This window comes from Schistocerca americana, chromosome 4, assembly GCF_021461395.2.
Source record: "Schistocerca americana isolate TAMUIC-IGC-003095 chromosome 4, iqSchAmer2.1, whole genome shotgun sequence".
NCBI classification, from domain to species: Eukaryota; Metazoa; Arthropoda; class Insecta; order Orthoptera; family Acrididae; genus Schistocerca; species Schistocerca americana.
The window spans coordinates 301,044,418-301,070,161 of record NC_060122.1 but is presented as its reverse complement, the minus strand read 5'-3'; the positions used below and the strand labels follow the sequence as shown (position 1 = coordinate 301,070,161).

The 25,744-nt window shown below is 43.7% G+C and overlaps 1 protein-coding gene across 1 annotated transcript in view; it reads right to left on the bottom strand.

Annotated features, from left to right (window-relative positions):
• LOC124612283 (protein GDAP2 homolog) overlaps positions 1 to 25,744 on the bottom strand; it is a 678,155-nt gene that overhangs the window by 293,787 nt on the left and 358,624 nt on the right. The window contains exon 5 of the mRNA XM_047140390.1: positions 4,915 to 5,006. The gene's annotated coding sequence lies outside the window, so the exon portion shown is untranslated. The remainder of the gene's footprint in view (positions 1 to 4,914; positions 5,007 to 25,744) is intronic.

Genomic DNA, 25,744 nt, shown 5'->3' with positions numbered 1-25,744 from the left:
GGAGCCGAGCGACTGCTACGGTCGCAGGTTCGAATCCTGCCTCGGGCATGGATGTGTGTGATGTCCTTAGGTTAGTTAGATTTAATTAGTTCTAAGTTCTAGGCGACTGATGACCTCAGAAGTTAAGTCGCATAGTGTTCAGAGCCATTTGACTATTACAGCGCCATCTATCACAAAGCGAAAAAAGTAGTACAACTAAAACATTCATATTGCTTTGCGTACTACACGAATATGTAATAAAAATAGGGGTTCCTATTTTAAAAACGTAATTGATATCCGTTTGACCTATAGCAGTGCCGTCTAGCGGGCCAACCACAGCGCCATCTGGTTTTCCGCTTCAGCGCTAGACGAGTTTCGTTCTATGTAGTTTTTTCGTTTGATGCTTATTTCGTGAGATATTTGGCCCGGTCACTGTTAATGGGCCACCCTGTATACAGGGTGGTCAAGATAAAACAAGATAAAATAGTTCATACAACTTAAGATAGGTAACCTAACTTACATCATCCACCTCAGCTAAAGATGATAAAAGTTGGGTTGCCTATTTTAAGGCAACACCCCTTGATTCTCTCGTTTCTGCCGACTATATTTTATTCAGTTGGTTTTGAGTTGCCACTCAGGATTCGCTGGCATAAATCATTGTGGCTAAAGACATTACTTTACGAAATTTAATTTTCGTTTCGTTTCTAAATTTTAAAAATAAAGTTCTTTGAATGATTACACCTCACCTTGGATATTGCTAACTTTCTGCTCAATATCCTTACAATTTTAAAACGTTAATTCACCGATAATATATATTTAAAATTCGATCCTTATTTTAAAAAGGCGTTTGTAGCAAAATCTTTTATCTGATTGGATCCTTCGCTCTAAAAGTCATACTTTTCGTTTTATTAAAATATTTACATAGATTATTTGAAAGATACATGGATTTCTGTAATTGTGTCGCATTTATTTGAATCGTTATTTGATCGTCTGCAAAGAGAAGTGTGTCTGAATAGACAGTTTGATAATATAATTCCTGGGACCACTTACAATATCCATTTTTTAAATGTCGTCAATATATGTATATTAAAAAGACTGGATGATAATCTATGCTCTTGTCTAAGTTCTGTATTTCCTAGAATCCATTCACTTCTTTTAATTCCTGTGTCTGACAAAATTTCTGTTTCTATACAGCAGGTTCGTCCAAACTGTGCCCCTGGGGCGCTAGCGCCCGCCATCGCCCGCGGCCAGCACCCCGGACGAATTCGTTATGTTGGTGCAGTGGCCGAGGCGTGCCGCTTAGCTGGCCCTGCGGACCGCCCGAACGCCAGCCGATAGATATATTTGTTCGCCCGTTTTCCTTTCGGGCAGAGGACGTCTCACAAGTGCTTCAACTACAGCTGATTGACCTACAGTGCCATATCCGCCTGAAGGACCGCTTTCTTATATGTAAAACTTTGGATGACTTTAACAGCTGTCTTCCACGAGAGAAATGTCCTCTTTTGCACAAGCACGCGGCCAAAACTCTCAATGTTTGGTTCCACGTATATTTGTGAGCGCTTTTTCTCTTTTTTAAAGCTTGCTAAAACTAAGAACCGTTCATTCCTTGGCGATAAAAATTTGACCAATTCTCTGAGGTTAGCAGTCTCACGGAATATTGTACCAAGCCTAGACAAAATCGTTTCCTCTAAAAAGAAAAACGTGTAAAATGTTAATTGGCTTCTGTAACAATGTGGACTGTAAGAATTAAAGTGCTTTATAACCTTAATTCTATTTTAATAAGTTTTCAAACTTGGTCAGTTAAAATTATTACGTACAATACAGCAAACTAAGGATCCGATTTCTAAACTGTGAAAAGGGATACAAAAAATTGTAGCACGAAGTATAACAAAAAATACTTACTTGTAACTACTAACAGTAAGAATGAGACTCTATATCCCTTACATAAAATTAATTCTAAAATAGAGTATTTTGTTTACATTAAATCTGACAGCGGGACAGTCCAGCGCAGAGCAGTGCTGTGCGGCCTCATTCGCTCTGCAGCTCGCGCTCTCTCTCTCTCTCTCTCTCTCTCTCTCTCTCTCTCTCTCCCCCCCCCCCCCCCTATGGCGACACTAGCGACGCACGGTCGCGGACGGGGCGCTAAACTACACTGTCTTGCGCCCGCCGGGCGCAATTCTTGGATGAGCCTGCTATACAGACTCTTTATTACAAAAATTAGGTGTGTTGTATAGCCCCATTTTCTAGTATTTGCCATAATTTTATTCGATTTAATCTGTCGTATACCTTAAAAAACCTATAAAAGTGAGGTGTGTTTCCAAATTCCTTTCTCCTCTTATTGTTAGTCTTGCTCTTTGCTCCTCTCTTAGCAAACGATCTGCAATAGTTTTTGATGTGTTATTATTTTAGCACATTATTATTTGTTTACAATTTGTTATTATTTATTTAGAATTTTGTATATTATTGTAGTGTATTATTTTATTATAGAAATATCAATCATCCGCTATTCACCCTTTCACAATCATCCCAGAAAGTATTTTTTATTTAATAACAGCGGGAAAATTCTCTTTTTGGAGCACAAAAAAGACTAATATGCCCCTGTTTAAAAGCTTTTGACTGAAAAGTGGGGTACCAGCTGCCTCGCTCTGCCTTACTCAGTACCTTTAAAAAATTTCCTAAAAATTTTCGCATGCGAACATACTCCAGCTCTTTTTAAGAAATGCAGGCTACCTGTCACTCCCAGAAGTTTCCATAACTGTAACCAGTCCATCGCCGAAAGTTGTTCATACTCACCCACACCCACTTGTCCATTCTCACCTACTCATTCAGCCGAACTCATTTTCATTATCTCTTTGTGTCTTGATGTCATTATCTCCCGTCTCACAGCCACAGTCTCCTCCGATGTGTGCCGGCCGCAGTGGTCTAGCGGTTCTAGGCGCTCAGTCCGGATCCGCGCGACTGCTACGGTCGCAGGTTCGAATCCTGCCTCGGGCATGGATGTGTGTGATGTCCTTAGGTTAGTTAGGTTTAAGTAGTTCTAAGTTCTAGGGGACTGATGACCACAGATGTTAAGTCCCATAGTGCTCAGAGCTATTTGACCATTTCCTCCGATGTGTCTCACTATTACTGTTCTCTCTCTCTCTCTCTCTCTCTCTCTCTCTCTCTCTCTCTTACTGCTACTATTTCAGTCGTTCCTTCCCACTGCTGCTGTCTTTTCTTAATGTCATTCTCTCCCTAGTCGTAGACTCTTTCTTTCATTGCCGCTGGCCCTCACCCACTTCCACTTTCTTCTTTTCTTTGTTCCTCTTCGCGGGCACTATCTCCTTCACTACTTTCCTAGTACTGTTCTGTCACTGTCAACTACGTTCGGCTGCCATTGTGTCCGTCTCTTCCTCTCACATTGCCATTGTCTTCTTGCTCTTCCTATAACACAACCACAGTCTACTGTCTTCCAATATTTATTACTTTTATGTCTCTTTGTCACTGACACTGTCTCCTCTTCTTTCAGCAAATGAGATTGCGAATAAGTTGGCTTGCTGAAACGTTTGGGAATATTTTGGAAGGTGCAGAGGAAGGTAGAATGAGGCAGCTGGTATCCCACTTTCCAATTTGAGTCTTTTAAACAGGAGCATATTCCTGTTTTTTGAACTCCAATCGGAGCATTTTTCCGCTGATTCCCTGTTTTCTCCTGCCACAGCGCGGCATGTCACTCACATGAAAATAGCCTTATGGGTTCGTAAAATTTTGATAGTTTATATGAATTAAAAATAAAGCAAAACTAATTTTACTTCTCGGATAGGATTTTATGTGCACAACATTTTATCAGTAATAACATGGGGTTCACAGAGTCCTTCTGATAATAACGGAGACACTTTACTGCTTATTTCTCCGTGCTACATCACTTTATAAGCTACGTTTTCGTCTCTCACTCTCTATTTTGGATGCACACTTAGGATAACTTTGAACCTCTGCATCTCGGAAACGGAGAAAGACACCAAGAAAATTTTCTAGGTCGTTTGCGACTGAGATCTAAGGAACATATCGTAAAAAATTCTGACACTTGCTGTTCATAGCTGTGTTGGAATCTGTAGCTCTGTACTGGTACGAAAAATGGTAAAAATACCATTTTTATGGTTTTATAAGGAACCGCCCACGACCATATGGTACCTCCATATACCCCATAAAGGTTCACTGAGGACCATATCAAATGCAAAAGGAACCAACCGATTTGCCCCATTTGCCTAGGCAGGAGGAAGTGTGTAGTATTCTGTCTGGCATACAAATGCTTCGTCGCCCAATGACTATCCAAAACATTTGACCCTACATTCCTATCGCCACAAAAATATAACCGGATGCATAAACCGCGGAAGAATCCCGTTTTATGCGCGTCATCTTGGAACATGTCAGGTAGCTCGTGCTGGCGCATGCATACTAATTATCATATGCATTTTAGCACAATAAATTATTTTACTTTAATCCGAACTATTCTATAAAAATAATGAGTGAAGTGTGGCAATGTGGCTGCTGCCAGCCAGTCTCCCACCAGTCCCAACCACATCGGGGAACAGGGTTGTACGTAACTTTTAAAGAAAAAGAAATCACTATTATTTGTATATAAAATACTGTTACTATTACACAAGGCGCAGCCATATTGCAGTACAACCGAAAACAAAAAGAAGCCATAGAGGTATCCAAGCAGTATTTTTAGATCTGATGATAACTGAAAAGGCATCGAAATCGGTCATATGTAATAAAAACATTGTGATCGAAAAAGAAAATTTTTGCACTGACATCGCTTCATCCTAATACCACACTTTCTCACAGGAACAAATGACAATGGGGTTAGACGTATCAGCTGTGGGGCTGGCAAAACAAGTAGGATGGTGTCAGAGAGGAACAGAGAAGCTGCTCGCAGACGAGCTGCTGGTTGTTTACCTGCGCAGGTGTAGCAGGCGGGAGGTCAGGCGGGCACCAGGGAACTCCAGAGCATGTCCCGCGGGCACTCCTGCGACGCACCGTCCCGCTACCTGTAACACGAGGCAGCCGCGTTAGCACGCCGCTTCTAAGCTCGCCCTCACTCAGGGCCCATCTGCGTTTAGCACCTCCACTGCAGGGTAGCCCAACAAAAGGCGCCGGGCTCTTGTCTTACTTCTGCTGTCTTCTCCTAAGTGGACGAGGGTAAGGAGAAAGTTTCACAACCTGGAATACCGTCGTATTTAGACCAAAAATACATTCGCAGAATACAGGATATAATACATTCCTTAAAAGAAAGGAATCAATTTCAATAAAATAAAATAAAAAATTAGATTTTTCACTGTTAACACGGAAGTTCAAAATTAAAAAATGTATCTCAGAGACACAAGTAACTATTAAGATAAGGAATGATCTACTATCTACTAAATTTAATTCTTCAGAATTTCCCGGTGACCTGCTGACATCTTTAAGGTGTCCGGGTTTCTGCTGGCTACCAGTGTCGTATTTGCACAGTATTTCGATAACGTAACTCGTTATCTTACTTGAAACTGCTTCTCGAATGTTTAAGGTCCAGTATGTATATCTGTGGCCATCCCCTGCCCCCCCCCCCCCCCCCCCCAGGTCGGTTCCAGGCTTTCCCTCTCCAGTTCGCATCCAGTGGAGTGTAGACCGTAGAGGGGATGCCTGCAACCGAACACGGAGGGGGAAGGCCGTAGGTATAAATATTGGACCCGTTCCAATGCGTAGTACACCCAGACGCACGGATAACATCACAGCCGAACATCCTGTGATCCACTTACTAGATAACTAACATGTTGACTGAGGTGACAGTAGAACTTTTGGTTTGGTCACCACGTTGGTGCGGGCGTGGAAGGGCCCCATCTCTTTAAAAAAAAAAAAAAGTCTACCAAACAATACAAATTGAACCACTGCAAACCAGGCTGGTCAAGCTCCGAGCGCGGTATGGCAGACAATACAACTCCTCTGCGTAGTGAAACATATAACACACGGCTACAACATGTGCAAAGCCACAGGGGTCGTGTTCCTGGACATCGAAGAAGCTTTCGACCGTTGCTGGCACAACGGCCTTACACGCAAACTAAGCGATGCTGGTTCCCCGGCGGTCTCGTACGTCTCATACACTCATATCTCACGAACAGATGTTTCAACATCGACGTGCACGGCAAACAATCGACACAACGCGGTATCCAAGCTGACGTACCCCAGGGAAGCAACCTGGGGCCCATCTTCTTCAACCTCTACATTAATGGTGTGGCATTACATTATTTTGTAAGTTATTTGTAAAAAAGTATTGTATACTAGGAGCAAATCTAATGATTTTCTCTAACTAGAAGTCTGTAAATATATGTGTCTGTGTATGTAAATATATGTGTATACGAATTAGCTTATTTTAAATTGATCTAAATTTGTAAATACTTTGAGATGTCCTATATCCTTGTAAAAATAGATCTACGGATGAATAAAGCTGCTGCTGTTACTATTACTTCTACTGCTACTACTACTACTGACTTTCTAGCAACACAAACACGACGTTAGCCATCTACGCGGATGACACAGCCATCCTTGCGCAAGATGGAAACCTTCGAACATAAATTCACGAATACAGACGGCACTCAGAACTGCCGAGGTTTGCTTGGAACGATGGCGTATTTAAGTAAACGTCGACAAGTGCGAAGCACTTCTGTTCACACGCAGATCGAAGCTACTGCGCAAACATCAACACTGTCGACAGGTAACACTACATGTACGCCCAATACGTTTCTGAGAGAAAGTCAGATCTCTCGGTTGTCTGACAGAACCGGAAACTCGCATGGGGGGACCACATCGAATACGTTGGCAACAGAGCGCACGCGAGGCTCAAACAACTCTACCCAATGCTTAACAGGGAAAGGACACTGAATAGGAGGGTGTCGAAGTCCATATACATGACACTGATTAGACCTCTGATGATGTACGCAGCTCCTACATGCCTGCGCCGCCTGTAGATCATACAGAACAAAGTACTACGCATCATTAGCAATGCTCCACACTACACCCTCACCGTGGATCTTCACAATGAATACCTTCTTGAAACCCTCAAGGAAGTAACTCGCCACACGTCTATATAGGTACGCGAGACACTTGAACAATCCTCTCATCCTTACTCTGGGAAACTATGATCACAACCATAGGTGGGAGCATAAGCGGCCAGAGGCACTACTAGCTGGGGCATAACAACCTATGGCAAGCTAAAGTAAACCCACAAGCGACAACATCGGTAAGCCCCTGCAAATCAGCAACATTGACTGGATATCCCAACTGCTATTAAAGCCGACCAATAGGCTATAGCAGGGAAACCGATAAGCTCGCACACTGACGAACAAACAAACCGCCAACACTATCGCACACTGTGAATCTGATGTATGACCTATCGGACACTAAACGATGATGAATGTAGCTGTTAAAGGTATGCTGACGCTGACCGCGAAGCCAACACCAGCAGCCAGCTGCAGCCGCCGAGTAACACAACCGTACAACGTCAAAGGTATCCGCCTGCATGATACCCACTACCAATAAAGCCTACCCTTGCATGACCTGCCACAGGCGGCAAGAAAACCACTACTGCTCTTACAACCCGACCCAATTATCGCAAACGTTTTTTTTTTCCCCTTCGTACTTGCCTTGGCACCTTTTCCCCCCCTCTGCCCTTAAACCGCTACACTTAGTTCATAGTTCAATTTTGGACCCAATGTATCTCCAGATGAGCGCGTATTAACGGTTGACGTTCACCAGACGTACGCAAACATCGCAGTACCCACATCGTGCGAGACCTCACTTTACTGAAAACTAATCCTTGTGCAGAGATGGCAGTAGACCTTTCTTGTTGGTGATCATGTCGGTGTGGGCGTGGAGGGGCTCTACCTGCCTTAAAAAAAAATCGTGCAGCTCTCTCAGGTAGGAAACGAGTTATGTTATCGAAATACTGTGCATAAACGATGCTGATATCCACCAGAATACCCGACACCTCAAAGACAGACTACCAAAAGCCGACATAATAAAGTGTACTCAAGTATTTAATCACTAGAATTCAAAAATATAGGTACACAATTAGTAACTTCATAGGTATGGACGAAGAAAGGTTACCCTGTGTTCCAATCCGAAGAGGAAACAAAAATGCCAGCTTTGAGGAAAGAATTTATCAGAGAATTAAGCTCTCTGGAATTATTATCAGTCCCCTTTCGGAGGGGTACAACGGTCACTTTGGAGCGATGTAGATGGTACAGAACTGGTACCAGGTTATCATATGAGCCTGCGCTGCTGATCTAAGTTATGGAAATGGTGTGTACGTTCCTGATGGTTACATGGAATCAGAGTGGTGAGATGGATCAACGTGAAGACATAACAGAATGGTAGGCATGATCTATTTTGTTCTGAAATGCTCATAACCAATTGCCAATTTGTTGTTGTTTCAGTGCAGGAGGAGGAGGAGGAGGAGGAGGAGATTAGTGTTTAACGTCCCGTCGACAACGAGGTCATTAGAGACGGAGCGCAAGCTCGGGTAAGGGAAGGATGGGGAAGGAAATCGGCCGTGCCCTTTCAAAGGAACCATCCCGGCATTTGCCTGAAGCGATTTAGGGAAATCACGGAAAACCTAAATCAGGATGGCCGGAGACGGGACTGAACCGACGTCCTCCCGAATGCGAGTCCAGTGTTCTAACCACTGCGCCACCTCGCTCGGTTTCAGTGCAGACTGCCGAATAAAATACAATGGATGGTGTACCGTTCATAGCCATGTAATACGACTTAAGAATAGGGGTCAAACTGAACCTGGGCGACACGTACTGGATTGAGCGTCACGCCTTGTCATTGACAATCGTTAATCGCTGTCAAACTCGACAGCAATTGTTGCTGTCAGTGAATGCAGGTCCATCTCGACCAGTTACCGAGCGAATGTTGCGAAGGGAACGGCATGCAGTAAACATTTGGAATCGGCTACGTCACAAACCGCCACTGCGCATACATAAAGATACACGTCTTCAATAGCTCACAGTGTATGGTGGGTGTTGTAGTGTTTTAGGGGAGTTCCTCGTACCGTGACTTGGGTCTACTCATTCTGGTCACCGTGAACTTCAACCTAAATGATTGAACAGTCCACACGTGAACTGCTGGTCTATAGTGCCCAACGGATCCGTTGGACACTATGAACTTGCAGTACACCCGTGACTGTTTGATCAACAAACACACCGGGAGAAACTGGAGAAGCACATGAACCGGGGTGTTTCTTTCAACATTCTGTGTGGTCAGCTGATGTTCTTTATACATTTTCATGATGAATGAGCAGTCTACATTTCCATCTTATAAGATGACAACTGCAGTGTTCCTGGGGCTACACACATATATGTTCCTGATGTGACGAAGACTCAGGCACCCTGTCGAACCTCTACTGACCGGCTAAATCACCCGATTTTAATCCCATAGAAAATGTCAGAGTATTTGAAACAGCAATTGAAACTTCGCAATCAACATGCCTGTAATTTGGTAGCCCTGTGGGATCTGCATTAATTGACTGTTCCGTTGGTTTTTGGTAAAATGTCCATAATCTACGGGATGTAATCAGCAAAGAGTGGCTTCAGATGGACATAGCGTAACTGAAAAAACTTATGGGAACTCTTCCTTGCTGAATCAACTGGGGGCGGTGTTATACTAATTGGACTGATGTCTGCTCGGAGTCACTTTTTATGGTGCGTATATACAAGGGGCGATCACCGTGTTTCCGTATGACGGCGCTGCTGCGGCGTATATGCAACGTAGCGCAACTCCGATACGGGTATATAAGCACCTACATCTAGGAAGGGATTAGTGTGGCATTCGTGTATTTCCCACGTGCGTGCGTAAATGCGGAACTGTGAACTATGGTGACACTATTACCACATGCGTCCAAACAGGACCAAGTTGCCGTTGTTCTTTTCTTGGTTGGCAGAAGACAAACACTCGTAGACATCCACCGGAGAATGAAGAATGTGTACGGGGCATATTTTGTAAGTAGGCTGTTTAGGTTTTTATGTTGGTGACGCCACGTAGCACTCTGTATGGGATCAAATGGCTCTGAGCACTATGGGACTCAACTGCTGTGGTCATCAGTCCCCTAGAACTTAGAACTACTTAAACCTAACTAACCTAAGGACATCACACACATCCATGCCCGAGGCAGGATTCGAACCTGCGACCGTAGCAGTCGCGCGGTTCCGGACTGCGCGCCTAGAACCGCGAGACCACCGCGGCCGGCGTAGCACTCTGTATGAAAACCGCTGACTGCGGTGTGTGCAGTCTGTGGCTGGTTGTACTCATTGTTGGAATATTCGCTAGTGTAGCGTTGGGCAGTTGGATGTGAACAGCCCGTAGCGTTGGGCAGTTGGAGGTGAGCTGCCAGCAGTGGTGAATGAGAGAAGAGAGAAGCCAGAGTTTTGAGATGTTAATATGAGTGGACGATCTGGACGTGTGTTCGCAAAAAAAAAAAAAAAAAAAAACAAAAAAAAAAAAAAAATTGTTTAATTGGATGTCGCAATAACACTATTAAGGTAAATACATTGTTTGTTCTCTATCAAAATCTTTCATTTGCTATCTACGCCTATCAGTAGTTAGTGCCTTCAGTAGTTAGAATCTTTTATTTAGCAGTATTGGCGCTCGCTGTATTGCAGTAGTTCGAGTAACGAAGATTTTTGTGACGTAAGTGATTCATGAAGGATTGGTTATTGTTAGTCAGGGCTATTCTTTTGTAGGGATCATTAGAAGTCAGATTGCGTTGCGCTAAAATAATGTGTGTCAGTTTAGAAATGATCAGAATAAGTAAAGAGAAAACTGTCTGAGTACGTTCAGTTTTACTCAGCTGTTTCAGTAACAAATTATGTAGAAGTTTACCAGCACAGTTATCCTTTACACACAAAAGGGGAAGTTTCAATATCCGTGGAAAACCATCGTTGTGGAATGGTGCGCCAAGTTCCGTGCTGGTCGCAATTCGATACAAGACGCCGATCGATCATGGAGGCAAGCCTGATCCATCTTACTGATTTAAAGGAACATGTTGTCTCCATTACTTCGGAACGGTACTGTGCAACGCTGGAGAAATTGCGGCGTGCAATTAAGGCGAAATGTTAGTGGAAACTGCGCCAAGAGGTGCTGTTGGTTCAAAATAAAGCCCCTCCAATACGGCAAACTTCGTAACGCATAAGTTAGGCCAACTCAAGTGGGAGGCACTCGAGCTCCCGCCCTGTAATCTTGATCTCTCCCCATGCAATTATCACGCCTTCGGTCCCTTAAAAAAGGCCGCGAAGCGTCGACGATTCCTGTCGGACGAGAATGTGCAGCAGGCAGTTACCGACTTCTTCACGCAACAGTTCACGGTGTTTTACCAAACAGGTATCTTAAACCTGGTGCGTCCGTGGGATGACTGCCTGAATGCTCACGGCGATTTTGCCTGATTGGCGTATCGATTATGCACTGTACTTTCTGATCGCCCTTTAGAGACAGTGTTAAGAGATATTTCAGGTTGCTGAAGTGTAGTAGGAGAACTAGAACATAGTTGAATAGCACCAGCGATAAATAGATCAGAACGTTAGTTCTTTTATAGTGCCAGAATGAGATTTTCACTCTGCAGAGGAGTGTGTACTGATATGAAACTTCCTGGCAGAATAAAACTGTGTGCCGGGCCGAGACTCGAACTCGGGACCATTGCCTTTCGCGGGCAAGTGCTCTACCAAGCACGACTCACGCCCCGTCCTCACAGCTTTACTTCTGCCAGTACCTTGTCTCCTACCTTCCAAACTTTGCAGAAGCTCTCCCGCGAACCTTGTAGAACTAGCACTCCTGAAATTCTGGAAACATCCCTCAGGCTGTGGCTAAGCCATGTCTCCGCAATATCCTTTCTTTCAGGAGTGTTAGTTCTGCAAGGTTCGCAGGAGAGCTTCTCTAAAGTTTGGAAGGTAAGAGACGAGGTACTGGCAGAAGTAAAGCTGTGAGGACGGGGCGTGAGTCGTGCTTGGTAGAGTACTTGCCCGCTTTAGGCAAAGGTCCCGAGTTCGAGTCTCGGCCCGGCACACAGTTTTAATCTGCCAGGAAGTTTATTTTATAGTGGTTTTCACACCCTCCAAATATCTTCCACAGGACGAAACATATTTCACCTTTCACCTTGGCCGCTGTATGCTTAGGCTATTATTTCATCACAAGTAGCTAGTTTTAGGCTTGTGGCCATTTGTAAGCGAGACATGTTCCACATCAAGTTACACGTAACGCAATCATTCGAACGTGGCTTCAAAGTCGATACTAACTGGACGTGACAAAGCAATAGGTTCACTTGATCAAGAATAAAGGAGTTTAGGTGAAAAAGATATTTTTTATATTTTTCAGATAAGAATATTTTAAACAACTTGAAAAGAAAGAAACTGGCCCGCAAAAAAGAACTCTTTGCTTGGTTACTGAAGAATGGAAGTGTAAAAGATTGTGTATGCTGTGAGTAGGGATTTCACCAAAAGTAAAACAACTGGTATAAGGTGGTTGGTTGATATGGGGGGGGGGGGGGGGACAAACAGTGAGGTCATCGGTGCTATCGGTTTGGGGGAGGAAGTTGGCTGTGCCCTTTCAAATGAACCATCCCGGCATTCGCCTGAAGCGATTTAGGGAAATCACGGAACACCTACATCAGGATGGCCGGAAGCGGGATTGAACAATCGTCCTCCCACAGCACATTAATAGCTCCGCAAAAACGATGATGATGAAACAGCTCCTAAATTTACAGTTCCTGTCTTTTCAGGGTCCATTTGAACAAGATGTTAACAGAAAATTAGAACCAAAATAGCCTTCTTGTTAACTTTAGAAAGATCGTATAGTATGCGAATCCAGAGTGCTAACCACTGCGCCACCTCACCCAGTTATTACGATACCTACGAAAGGAATCGGTAACGAGTTTTGAAATTATGCAGGAAAGCTCTGGCGTCGTTACTAACATATTCTTCAATAATACTACTAAACTGCCTTAAATGAAATCAAAAGCTAAGATAGAATAATTCGTTGGTGTGCAAAGCTTATGGACGAAAGTAACTTTCGCATGATGTATCATTGTCATTTAAAATAGCTCGTGAAACTTCGAGAATACATAGAAAGAGTTACTACAGTAGAGTACAGAAGGTAATAGAAAGAAATACGCAATGAGAGGAACAAAAATGACACTCATATTCAAAGGCAATAATTACACTGAAGTCACCGTGACTTATGACGGCCCCCTGAAGAATATAAATTACCTGGCATCGTCCTTAATAGGATTGTAATCAGCACGGAGGGCAACGCTTCTCTGCGACTTGTTCCCACCCTGGCCACAAAGTTGGTAATGAACTCTCATGGTAGAGCAATGCATTACATCTAGACCATCAAAACGATAATGTTACACAATGTTTTTACATTTTCCCCCCTCTCGTCATATCAGGCTACATCCAGCGTTGTCGAAGATAATCGTTCTGATGGCTCGGCTCTGAGCACTATGGGACTTAACATCTATGGTCATCAGTCCCCTAGAACTTAGAACTACTGAAACCTAACTAACCTAAGGACAGCACACAACACCCAGCCATCACGAGGCAGAGAAAATCCCTGACCCCGCCGGGAATCGAACCCGGGAACCCGGGCGTGGGAAGCGAGAACGCTACCGCACGACGTTCTGATGGTACCGGTGTTATATTGTGGGGAGGCCTAATGTTGAACGGGCTTTCCGACCTCCGAATCTTTGAACGCTGTACCCTCACAGTTCAACTTTATCGTTACACTGAATTCCATTCTGGTGTGCATCTTTTTAGGGACGCGTCCGGCCCTGACTGTATTTCTATGAGTGAAAATACACGACCTTATCGAACAGTGCAGATGGAGGAGCTCTTCGAACGGGAGGATAATCAGCGAATGGACCGGCCTCCCCGTTCCCCCGATTTAAATTCATCGAGCACGTGCGGAATGCAGCACGACCACAAGCACCAACGACCGTCCGGCAGTTGTCACCCCTACGACAAGAACTTCTGACCAACCTTGAGGCCAGCACAGAAGCGCGTTGCGGAGCATGCATTGCCATCCATGGTAATCACACAAACCATGTCACCCCTTTTTTAATCTCCAGTGGACCGCCATAATAGTATTGACTCCAGTGTAATTCCTGTCATAAATAAAAATGTCATTCCTGTTTGTCTCATAGCGTATTCCTTTCGGTTACCTTCCGTGCTACAATGTGGCAGTTACATTACTGGCCATTAAAATTGCTACACCATGAAGATGACGCGTTACAGACGCGAAATTTAACCGACAGGAACAAGATGCTGTGATATGCAAATGATTAGCTTTTCAGAGCATTCGCACAAGGTTGGCGCCGGTGGCGACACCTACAACGTGCTTACATGAGGAAAGTTTCCAAGCGATTTCTCATACACAAACAGCAGTTGACCGGCGTAGCCTGGTAAAACGTTGTTGTGATGCCTCGTTTAAGGAGGAAAAATGCGTACCATCACGTTTCCGACTTTGATAAAGGTTGGATTGTAGCCTATCGCGACATTGCTGCTCGCGTTGGTCGAGATCCAATGACTGTTAGCAGAATATGGAATCGGTGGGTTCAGGAGGGTAATACGGAAAGCCGTGCTGGATCCCAACGGCCTCGTATCACTAGCAGTCGAGATGACAGGCATCTTATCCGCATGACTGTAACGGATCGTGCAGCCACGTCTCGATTCCTAAGTCAACAGATGGGGACGTTTGCAAGACAACAACCATCTGCACGAACAGTTAGACGCCGTTTGCAGCAGCATGGACTATCAGCTCGGAGACCGTGGCTGGGGTTACCCTTGACGCTGCATCACAGACACGAGCGCCTGCGATTGTGTACTCAACGACGAACCTGGGTGCACGAATGGCGAAACGTCATTTTTTCGGATGAATCCAGGTTCTGTTTACAGCATCATGATGGTCGCATCTGTGTTCGGCGACATCGCGGTGAACGCACATTGGAAGCGTGTATTCGTCATCGCCATACTGGCGTATCACCCAGCGTGATGGTATGGGGTGCCATTGGTTACACGTCTCGGTCACCTATTTTTCGCATTGACGGCACTTTGAACAGTGGACGTTACATTTCAGATGTGTTACGACCCGTGGCTCTACCCTTCAGTCGATCCCTGCCAAACCCTATATTTCAGCAGGATAATGCACGACTGCATGTTGCAGGTCCTGTACGGGCCTTTCTGGATACAGAAAATGTTCGACTGCTGCCCTGGCCAGCACATTCTCCAGATCTCTCACCAATTGAAAACGTCTGGTCAATGGTGGCCGAGCAACTGGCTCGTCACAATGCGCCAGTCACTACTCTTGATGAACTGTGGTATCGTGTTGAAGCTGCATGGGCAGATGTACCTGTACACGCCATCCAAGCTCCGCTTGACTCAATGCGCAGGCGTATCAAGGCCGTTATTACGGCCAGAGGTGGTTGTTCTGGGTACTGATTTCTCAGGATCTATGCACCCAAATTGCGTGAAAATGTAATTACATGTCAGTTCTAGTATAATATATTTGTCCAATGAATACCCGTTTATCATCTGCATTTCTTCTTGGTGTAGCAATTTTAATGGCCAGCAGTGTATTTCTATGTGTGGTCGAAGTTTTATCGATCTGTGATACTTGGCAGTGATACAACATAGGACAGTTACAGGGTGTCCAGAAAAGGACTCCCTGATTTCAAAATGAAATGTGTCGAAAACAAAGATCGATAGAGGAATGCAGTAAACAGTATGTTTATTGTGAAAGCTGTAAGAAGTTTATACAGCAGTTTGAAATAATAGTTACAAAAGCTGCTAACAGATGGCGCTGTACGCTGTACAGCTCATATCAGCATACATAAGTGAAATAATCGTATGAAAACAATCTTTGCAAACAATGACATCACAATGTTTTCAAAATGTTCACCATTGGCACTACAGAGGTGGCGCAAACGAAGAATGAAATTCGCCATCACATTTCGTAGTGTCTCAATCGAAATGGATTCACATGCCACAGAGATTGCCGATTCAAGCTCGTCCAGCGTGGCAGGATGCTTCGGGTAGACCATGTCCTTCACTGTGCCCCACAAAAAAAAGTCACAGGGAGTCAAATCCGGCGAATATGGAGGCCAATCCATGCCTGCGCCAGTAAATTTGGGATATTCCAAAGCAATGACTCGATTCCCGAAGTATTCCTCAAGAAAGCGAAACACTTGTTCGGTCCGATGTGGTCGGGCTCCATCTTGCATAAAACATTCAGTACCTCGTCGATCCTCTAACGCTTGCTGTGTGGCGACAAATTGTTCCAAAATTGCAACGTAACGTGCACCAGTGACCGTTTCTCGAATGAAAAAAGGGCCAATAATGCCTCTGCTGCATACTGTAGCCCACACAGTAAATTTAGGAGAATACAGGGGTTTCGCTTCATACCAACATGGCCTTTCGGAACCCCAAAATCGCCAGTTCTGCTTATTCACGTATCCATTCAGGTGGAAGTGTGCTTCATCTGTAAACCAGATGCAGCCAACATCAAATCCTTCACTATCAATCATTGTGAGCATAGAGATTAGCAAAGGCAACCCTTTGTTGCACAGCTCGTACGGGTATGGCCTGGTACGTTTGAATTTTGAATGGAAACATGTGTAGGCTCTTTCTCAGTATTTTCTGCGTGCTGGAACGCTTCAAACCAGTCTCAGATGCAATTCTACGGGCGGATGACATTGGATTCCGCTGAATAATTCCAGAAACTGTGGCGATATTTTCAGGCGTAACTGCGGTTTGCTTGCGGCCAACATGCCCCACTAGATCATCAGTTACGCTGCCTGTTCGTTGAAATTTTGCGAAGAGCGTACGAATGGTTTTTGCATCGGGTCCTTTTGGAACATTAAATCGTTCTTGAAATCTTCGCCTTGTTGCTGTAGGACTCTCTTCTAACCTGTGGTACTCTAGCACCAGAAAAACGCGTTGATCAATGGAGTACATGGTTTTAATCTCTTCTTTCGGTACGCTAACCTCCTTTCACGTTTCAATAGTGGAACTGATCGCTCTGGGCTTCGGATCACTATTTATACTAGGTATTACGTATTGCGATTACAGCGCCATCTGTTAGCAGCTTTTGAAACTATTATTTCAAACTGCTGTATAAACTTCTTACAGCTTTCACAATAAACATACCGTTTACTGCATTCCTCTATCGATCTTTGTTTTGGAGATATTTAATTTTGAAATCAGGGAGTCCTTTTCTGGACACCCTGTACTTTCGTCCTTACGTTTAGCATACCAACGCGTTCTGGAAGAGATGAACTGGGTTTTAGGAAAGAAAATCTGTAATAGTACTATGGAAAGAAAAATTGAAGTAGTGTGCGTCTGCAACAATCATCGGCATGGGAAACCCTTTGGTAGAATGATTTCAAGTTACAGTTTAGAAATTGATAAAACTTGGCGGTGTGAAAGGACACAGTAAAAGATCGAGAGAGAGTTGCACATCTATACGCCACTACAAATAGTTCTTGGGTAATGGTAGCCGTATCTTGTCCATTGTTTAGAGACTGTATATGCACTGAAGGTTTGTAGTTTTTCCTCGTCCCACACATCGCCAAATCCGTGCGCATCTTATCGGCACTAGACGTTACCATTGTTTGTTGATGTAAAACCTTAGATTAGTCAACCTGAAGGTGCTTTCTGCTTCACTTATTGCCTGTCTCGACAGGCTAACATTCCTGATGTAAAATGCAATAGAAGTGAAGTGGGTACAATGAAGATTTTGCAATCATATCCGCCAGAAGTAAAGTTGCCAGCTGGAAATGATTTTGTCCTTATGCACGATTCCGTGATATTGCATAGTGTCAGTCGAAAACAGTTGTACACCGACTCCACTATCGAGTACACGATGTTCGTGCAACGTTTTGAACAGCTCCGCGCGATGCAAGTTATGCACATTGGTCTTTCCATTTTTATAAGCAGACTGTAAAGATTTGCAACTCTTTCGAGAAATTTTCTTAAAATACACAGTTGTTTTTTTCCAATACCATACTCAAATCGAATACAAGTGATCTTCCGTTTAACTCGATCGTTGACCATGGTACAATGATGCGGTACACAAGGCTCTGAGACCACACTATGAGGGAGTGCATTTCAAATTCTGCCTTCTTATCCGGGGTTAGATTTTCCTGCTTTTTTCCTCACCCATGCAGAGATGAGTCACGGGCAGTTTTCTTCCCCTTCGTTGTCCAACTAAGCCAGATTCCATCTCTAACAATACTGATAGCGACGAAACGGTTCTTCCTTCCGTCTCAAACGCGCGATGTCTGAGAGAAACTCGCCAGCACATTACCAGCACCGCAAAAACGATGTCGACGAAACAACTCCTAAATTTACATTTTTTTTGTTTATTTTCTGAGTCCGTTTGAACAAGATGTTTCCAGAAAATTGGAACCAAAATGGCCTTGTTATCAACCTTAAAAAGATCGTATAGTGTGCGAGGTGCATCCAGCAGGCGGTACTGCAGCAGATGCCCCGTGCCTTACACCTCGCGACACTCGCACTGGACATCCACGTCATATGGGAAGGGATGAGCATGCTGGTGTTAAAAACAACACTGCACTCTCTCCTCATCTTGAGCAAAGTTCGCCACATAGGGGAGGGGAGCTAGCTTCCGGAGGCAGGCTCTTGTCTTGGAAAGGTGTCCTGATCCTCTAGTTCTGATCTCCATCTTTTCACCCGGAGCTTCTGATGGGCATCCACCTGGACCATCTTTATTTGTATGATGCTTTTCCTGGAAAGTAGCTTCTCCAGGTGGGCGGTCATCTGTGCGTTGCGTGACGTAGGTTCGTTTCCATCTTCGTCCTCTCTACTTTTGACACTGTGTCCGGGCACACGTCAGGGGATGCAATGCCAATGAGCGGCTAGTTTCTGCCCTGGTGTTGACTTCAGGCGTCTCGTTGTACCTAACATTATCCACTTTACTTCTGCGTCCACCTTATTAGAATGTGAAGATGAAAGAAGTTATTACTAATAAGCAATCAGGAATAGTAACAAATTTCTTGTAGATTTCAGGGCACAGTGGCGTCACTCATAGAGAAATAGTAGACAGCTGAAGGAAACGAGCGATGAACTTAAGCGAAATCAGAAATGATAGACTTCCTTACCAAGACATGCTGAGCCTAATTACTGAAAAAGCGAGAAGAGAATTACAGAGGCAATGGTATTCGACCAAGATTTCAAAATAAGTGCACTATTGCTGCAACTTAAAGCCATATTCTAGTTTTACAGACTAGAATAAAGCATACGGTTCATAACTGTTACGCGCATGAGTGTAAATCATCGCAAATTTCCAACCTACCTGTTCCGAGTGGAACTGAAGGAAGGGTTATGTGATATATGCATTGAAGGAGGAGACATAAACCGTCTATTACTCTCTTTACCAGACACAGCAAAACTCTTTTATTCGATCTCTGATTAAAGCAAAAGTCTCCCTTCCAACATCGGATCCACTGTTGCTGTCAACACAAAAGAGTGAACTATTCATATTATTAAATGTTGCCATCATTTGAATGTGTGCCGTCTACCTATGTAGACACATTGTATAAATGTGTGGATATTTCGTGCGATGCCATGGGTTCTTTTCAGTTGTTCTTATGACTTCAAGGAGTAGGCTCATAGCCTGTACCGTTTCCACAACAACCACCTTTTTCCTTGGCCTTCCAGCAACACTCTTGGTTTTAAGTCTATAGTCTGTTACACGTCTGACTATTCTTCCCCCCACCTCCACCCCCACCCCATTCTTTCAATATATTTCTTCCATTTTGACATTCCGCATTTTATTCTTTCATTGATATTTAATTCTTTCCAACTTTCAGAATTCTTTATTTGACGTCTATGAGTTCATCCTTTTACTTTCCTCAAAAATTTCTTTACAGCTGACTGTATCGTTCTTTGGTCTTCCTTAGTTATTGGCCAGATCTTACTTTCGCATGTGAGCACAGCTGTTGCCATTACATTGTAGAATTTTGATCTATCTTTCTTGGTTTTATTGGCTAATGTTTTGTTTAACTTGCTGGAGATGTCATTACCATATTCAAAACTTATATTACATCTTAAAAGCTGAAAGTGATATACCAGTTCAATCGGTTATCATTTTAGCATTATTTTAGTATGTACTGGTATTTTCCATTAAAAGCCATAACTCTGATTTTATTTTCTGATATTTTCAAGTCACAGTGTTTGCCTATCAAGACCAAGCGACATAGAGCAAAATGTAAAGCATTCTTAGTCTTTTTTAAAATCATTTGGTCATCAGCAAAGAGCTCAGTATTTAAATGTGTGTTTCTAGGGCTATTTTTAAAATTATAATATAATTACTTTAGGAGTTATTTCTAGTGGTATCACGTACTAATCATTTATTCATACCCTAATGTTTTGTGAATAGGAATTAACGGACTACGCAGTAGAATAACCATGCGACGGGTGGCATCACACGGTACTTGGCAGCAGACACACACACTGCGCCTTAAACTATAACAGGGAAAGGAATCAAAGTACTCGTGCCTACTTTTATTTATGCAAAAACGAATTCAGCTTTTGGCGTCTTTCCGCCAAACTTGTTGACCTTTTCTTATTTCTTCTGACAACAGTGTAGCCTTACTGCAGTTTGCTAAATTTTCACCATTTCATGAAATATATCTAGAACACCGGGAGGAGTTAGTTAACCCATTTTCAGAATATTGCTGACCTCATAACCACAAAGGTACTTGCGTCGTACTTTTTTTGGTCAACAATCGCGACCTCGGTTGAGACATTCATTTCGTAACTTTTCTGTCACATTCCGGGTGATGCTGCTTGCCCCATCAGTGAGTGTTTCTTTGCCTCTGACAGGCGTTTTCAATTATGTTGCGGAGGCAAGACCTTATTGATGAGCAGTTTTAGGGTATTCAGGGGAACTCCCGTTTTGGATCAGAAAGTGACTTACCGAATTCAGGTGGGAATTTTCTGCCAAGATACAGCATTTCGGCTAAGAGCAGCTCTGGGGTCAGTCGCCTCGCCTCGTCATATTAAGTTCTTGACAAGATCCTCTGTTAGAGAGTTCGAAATTCACCTCTCAAGATTCACACCGAAGCTTTGCAGTTTGTGCAGTGGTGTTGTGCAAGTTGCCGCTTGCAACGCGAGCAGGGGCACGGCGACGTATGACGTGTAACTTTTCAGGAGCACTTCTGTTCGACACAAATGGAGTTTTTTGTCGGCGAGAGCTGGAACTAAAACTTCACTTAACTCAAAAAGATTTACCTAAAACAAGAAACACTGAAATTTTTCACTAGCAAGAGAATTTACGCAAGAAAGAGAAATCCGTTAGGTATCAAAAATCTTTCGCAGACTCGCTCTTTAAACAGTATATATGTCTACATCTACATAGATACTCCGCAAGCCACCGCTCGGTGAGTGGCGGAGAGTGCTCTGTACAACTATTGGTCATTCTCTTTTCTGTTCCACACGCAAACAGAGCGAGGGAAAAACGACTGTATATACGAGGATTGTCCAGAAAGTAAGTTCCGATCGGTCGCGAAATGGAAATCACTGGGAAAATCCGGTAATGCTTTGCACATATGTGTTGGACAGTCTCTCTAGTATGCTCATCGATCGTGTCGCGTCGCTGTTTTCAGTTTTGAGTGAACAGTGAGCACGTAAAGATGCGTGGGGAATAGCGTCTCCCGCCAAGTCTGAGGGCCTGGTTAGAGATTTCGCCTGTGTCATGCAGCCCACATAACACAACTGTCGAGCAGTTCCTTCTTCATGCCAATTCTCGGCCGCAGACTGCAGGGGCAATGAAGACGCTCCTGCAGTATTTCCAATGAGAAGTGTTTGATCACCCAAAATACAGTCCGTAATTGGCTCCCTCTGAGTCTCATCTCTGCTCACAAGAACCGCTGGCTATGAAGACAAAATTTTTCCACAGACAACGAGCTGCAGACCAGTGCAGAATACTGGCGGAAAGCACAGCTGGCTGCTTTCTACGACGAGGATATTGGAAAGTTGATACGACACTCGGAGCTGGAGCAGCGCCTATGTAGAGAAGTAGGTGGAAGGTGTACCTAACTGGTGCAAATAAAACGTTTCTTGTTTTCACTGTGGTTTCCATTTCTCGACCGATCGGAACTTACTTCCTGGACAACCCTCGTATGTCTCCGTATGAGCCCTAATTTCTCGGTGTTATGACCTCAGCTGTTGAGTCCCATAGTGCTCAGAGCCATTTGAGCCTAATTTCTCGTACCTAATCTTGGTAGTCCTTACGCGCAATGTACGTTGGCGGCAGTAGAATCATTCCGCAATCAGCTTCAAATTCCGGTTCTCTAAATTTTCTCAATAGTGTTTTCGAAAAGAACGTCGCCCTCCCTCCTAGGATTTCTATTTGAGTTCCCGAAGCATCTCCGTAATACTTGCGTGTTGTTCGAACATACCGGTAACAAATCTAGCAGCCTGCCTCTGCGTTGTTTCGATGCCTTCCTTCAATCCGACCTGGTACGGGTCCCAAACACTAGAGCAGTACTCAGGACCAAGTGGCACTAACGTTCTGTATGCGGATCTCCTTTACTGGTGAGGCATTTTTTCCTGAAATTCTTCCAATGAACCGAAGTCGACCATTCGCCTTCCCTGCCACATTCCTTCCCTGCCAGTTCGTTCCATTTCATATCGCTTTGCAACGTTACGTCCTGATATTTAAACGACTTGACTGTGTCAAGCAGGACACTAGTAATACTGTATCCGAACATTACAGGTTTGATATTCCTACTCGTCGCATTAACTTACATTTTTCCACATTTAGGGTTAGCTGCCATTCATCACACCAACTGGAAATTTTATCTACTTCATCCTCTATTTTTCAACGGTCACTCAACTTGGACACTTTACTGTACACCACGACATCAGCAGCAAAAAACCTCAGATTGGTGCCCGCTCCGTCCACCAAATCATTTACGTATATAGAGAACAACAGTGGTCCTTCCCCGGGGCACTCCTGACGATAACCTTGTCTGATGATCACTCAACGTCGAGGACAACATGCTAGGTTTATTACTTAAGAAGTCTCAGAGCCACTCACATATCTGTGAAATTATTGCATATGCTTCGTTAACAGCCTGTAATGGAGCACCGTGTCAAGTGCTTTCCGGAAATCTAAAAATATGGACTCTGCTTATTGTCCTTCAACCATAATTCGCGATACATCATGTGAGAAAAGGAAAAGTTGAGTTTCGCACTAGCGATGCTTTCTAAAACCATTCTGATTCGTAGACAAAAGCTTCTCAGTCTCAAGAAAATTTATTACATTCGAACTGAGAATATGTTCAAGGATTCTGCAGCAAACCGAAGTTACGGATATTGGTCTCTATATGCCTAAGGTGGACAATCTTATAGGGAATTGGTGAGACAAAGACGCTACTGAGACTGCCTAAAAGTATTAAATCGCCCTTCGTACCTAATTTCTAAACACAAAGACAATGTCCCTGAGAAACGTATGATTTAATGCGATCCTATTCCATTTCCGTTATTTTACTTTTGTTCATCTTCATATTTTAACTTCTTTTCAAGACACCATCTCTCTCGCTCAACTGAAAATGTTATTGGCGAACCTTAACGTTTTTTATTTCTTTTCTGTAGTTTTCCTAAGCATCTCGATACGTTTTTGTAGTAAGCCCGTGATCCATCCCCTTCCGTTATTGTTATCCTCTCGGAGTTGGCAAGACGCCTTTCATGACCCCCACGTCTATGAGTTGCTAAATTACAACCTTTTATGTGAAACTTTATTACCTCCCAGCGTACTGAACGTCCAAGAGATGTGAATGCAGACGGGTAGCGTCCTCGATAATCGGCGGCATGTGAACAGTCCGTCATTTTAATGGCAAAACAGGAACAAGAGGCCGCTGTGAAGGGGATAAAACTGTCGTTTTTGCCTTGAAAATAGTGGGGCGTTTACTTGTCGAAAAATCAGCGATCATCGGGGACGCTACCCGGCTGCATTCCCCTATATTATACTAGCAACAAAATTTTACCTTTTCTCTGTGACTGGCATAAAAACTTTATGTTTTCGGGTACGCTGACAACGAAATTGCTGGTGAAAATGCAAGATTAGCTCTCGTTTTGAAGTTATGGTAACTTTATATTATTGCCTGTGTAAGCTTATGTCTATACAAGCTTACCTGGTGTTACCCCTCGGAGGAAGGTACTGAGGGCGCGACCGGATTAATTCTGCTGGTGATTCCCTGATTAGCGTCCAGCAGAAAGAGGCTAACAATGATGCACTGCACTTTCTCTGCCACCTCTTTTCCATGTCCGAAATTTGCTGGTGGAAACTTTCTCCATGCTCCTGGGTTACAGTACCACAGCTCTCAGGGAAGAACAAGTGGGAATCTAGGAAATGTAGCTTTAAGGACATGTTGCAAACCAGTCTATTGGAGCAGTGCAGAAGACTTGCCACAAAATCCTTATAGTTTTCTGCACTCTTATTTTGTAGAAAGTTTGTTGACACTTGAACAAGGGCATCCCAAGCTAACTTTTCATCATCTGTAAGGATACCCTGGAAATATTTATCTTTGTACAGTCTTCTTATATGGAGACCCGTGAAAATTAGCTCTTTTATTTTCGTCTCTCTAAGACGTGGAAATTTCTCGCACAAATAGAGAAATACTTCCTCAGTTTCGTCTTTGGCCTTAACAAAATTTTTCATTAGACTCAATTTTATATGAAGAGCAGGGAGAATTATGTCCTTGGGTTCGACAAGTGCTTCGTGCAGAGGATTGAGAGAGACTGATTCAAATGATTGACTCATCGTCACACACAAAATCATGATTTTTCGAAGACCTGGGTTTTTAAAGTGACGGTGTAGCACTAGTTTCACTATCGCCCTCGTCACAAGCGCAATCAGGTGGGACAGCAAAACGCAGTGCGTTCTCCGTGAGGCACTGGTTGCATGGCCGACGGTATGTTAGTATTTGTCAAGGAAAATTTTTTCTCCTTAGACATACCATGTGTTAATGGAGTTGCCACATAAAAGGAACACTCATTCACGTGGTTGGATGGTTCACACAGATCATGGGTACAGCAAAGCCCTTGAAAGATCTTTTACGATTCAACTACGTACAAAGTCTCTAGACACAAGATGTGAAATATACATGAGGAGCCCGCGGCTTGTCCCGGTCACCGATTTCACAGCTAAAGTACAGGCGTTACGTCTTCCTAATATATGGCGTTATTGACCTCCATCCGGCCGAAGTGGCCGTGCGGTTCTAGGCGCTGCAGTCTGGAACCGCGAGACCGCTACGGTCGCAGGTTCGAATCCTGCCTCGGGCATGGATGTCCTTAGGTTGGTTAGGTTTAACTAGTTCTAAGTTCTAGGGAACTAATGACCTCAGAAATTGAGTCCCATAGTGCTCAAAGCCATTTGAACCATTTTATTAACCTCCTTCGCGATTTCGATGTAGCCTGCCCGCAAATGTAGCAAAAACAGTTAGCACTGTTCACGCATTTGCTAAGCATATTGAATCACACGAATTAAAATGCCCATACACACTAACTACACTTCAGTAACACGTTCTTCCAGTACACGAACAAAAGAGAGCATGTAACAGACTGAAACTTCGCTTAAATAAAACATGCTCCGCTCCTCCCTCCCTCTCCCCCTTCCCCTTGTACCTACGAGCCAGGGCTAAAAATAGCGACAAACTATACACACCTATAGTTGCCTGAAA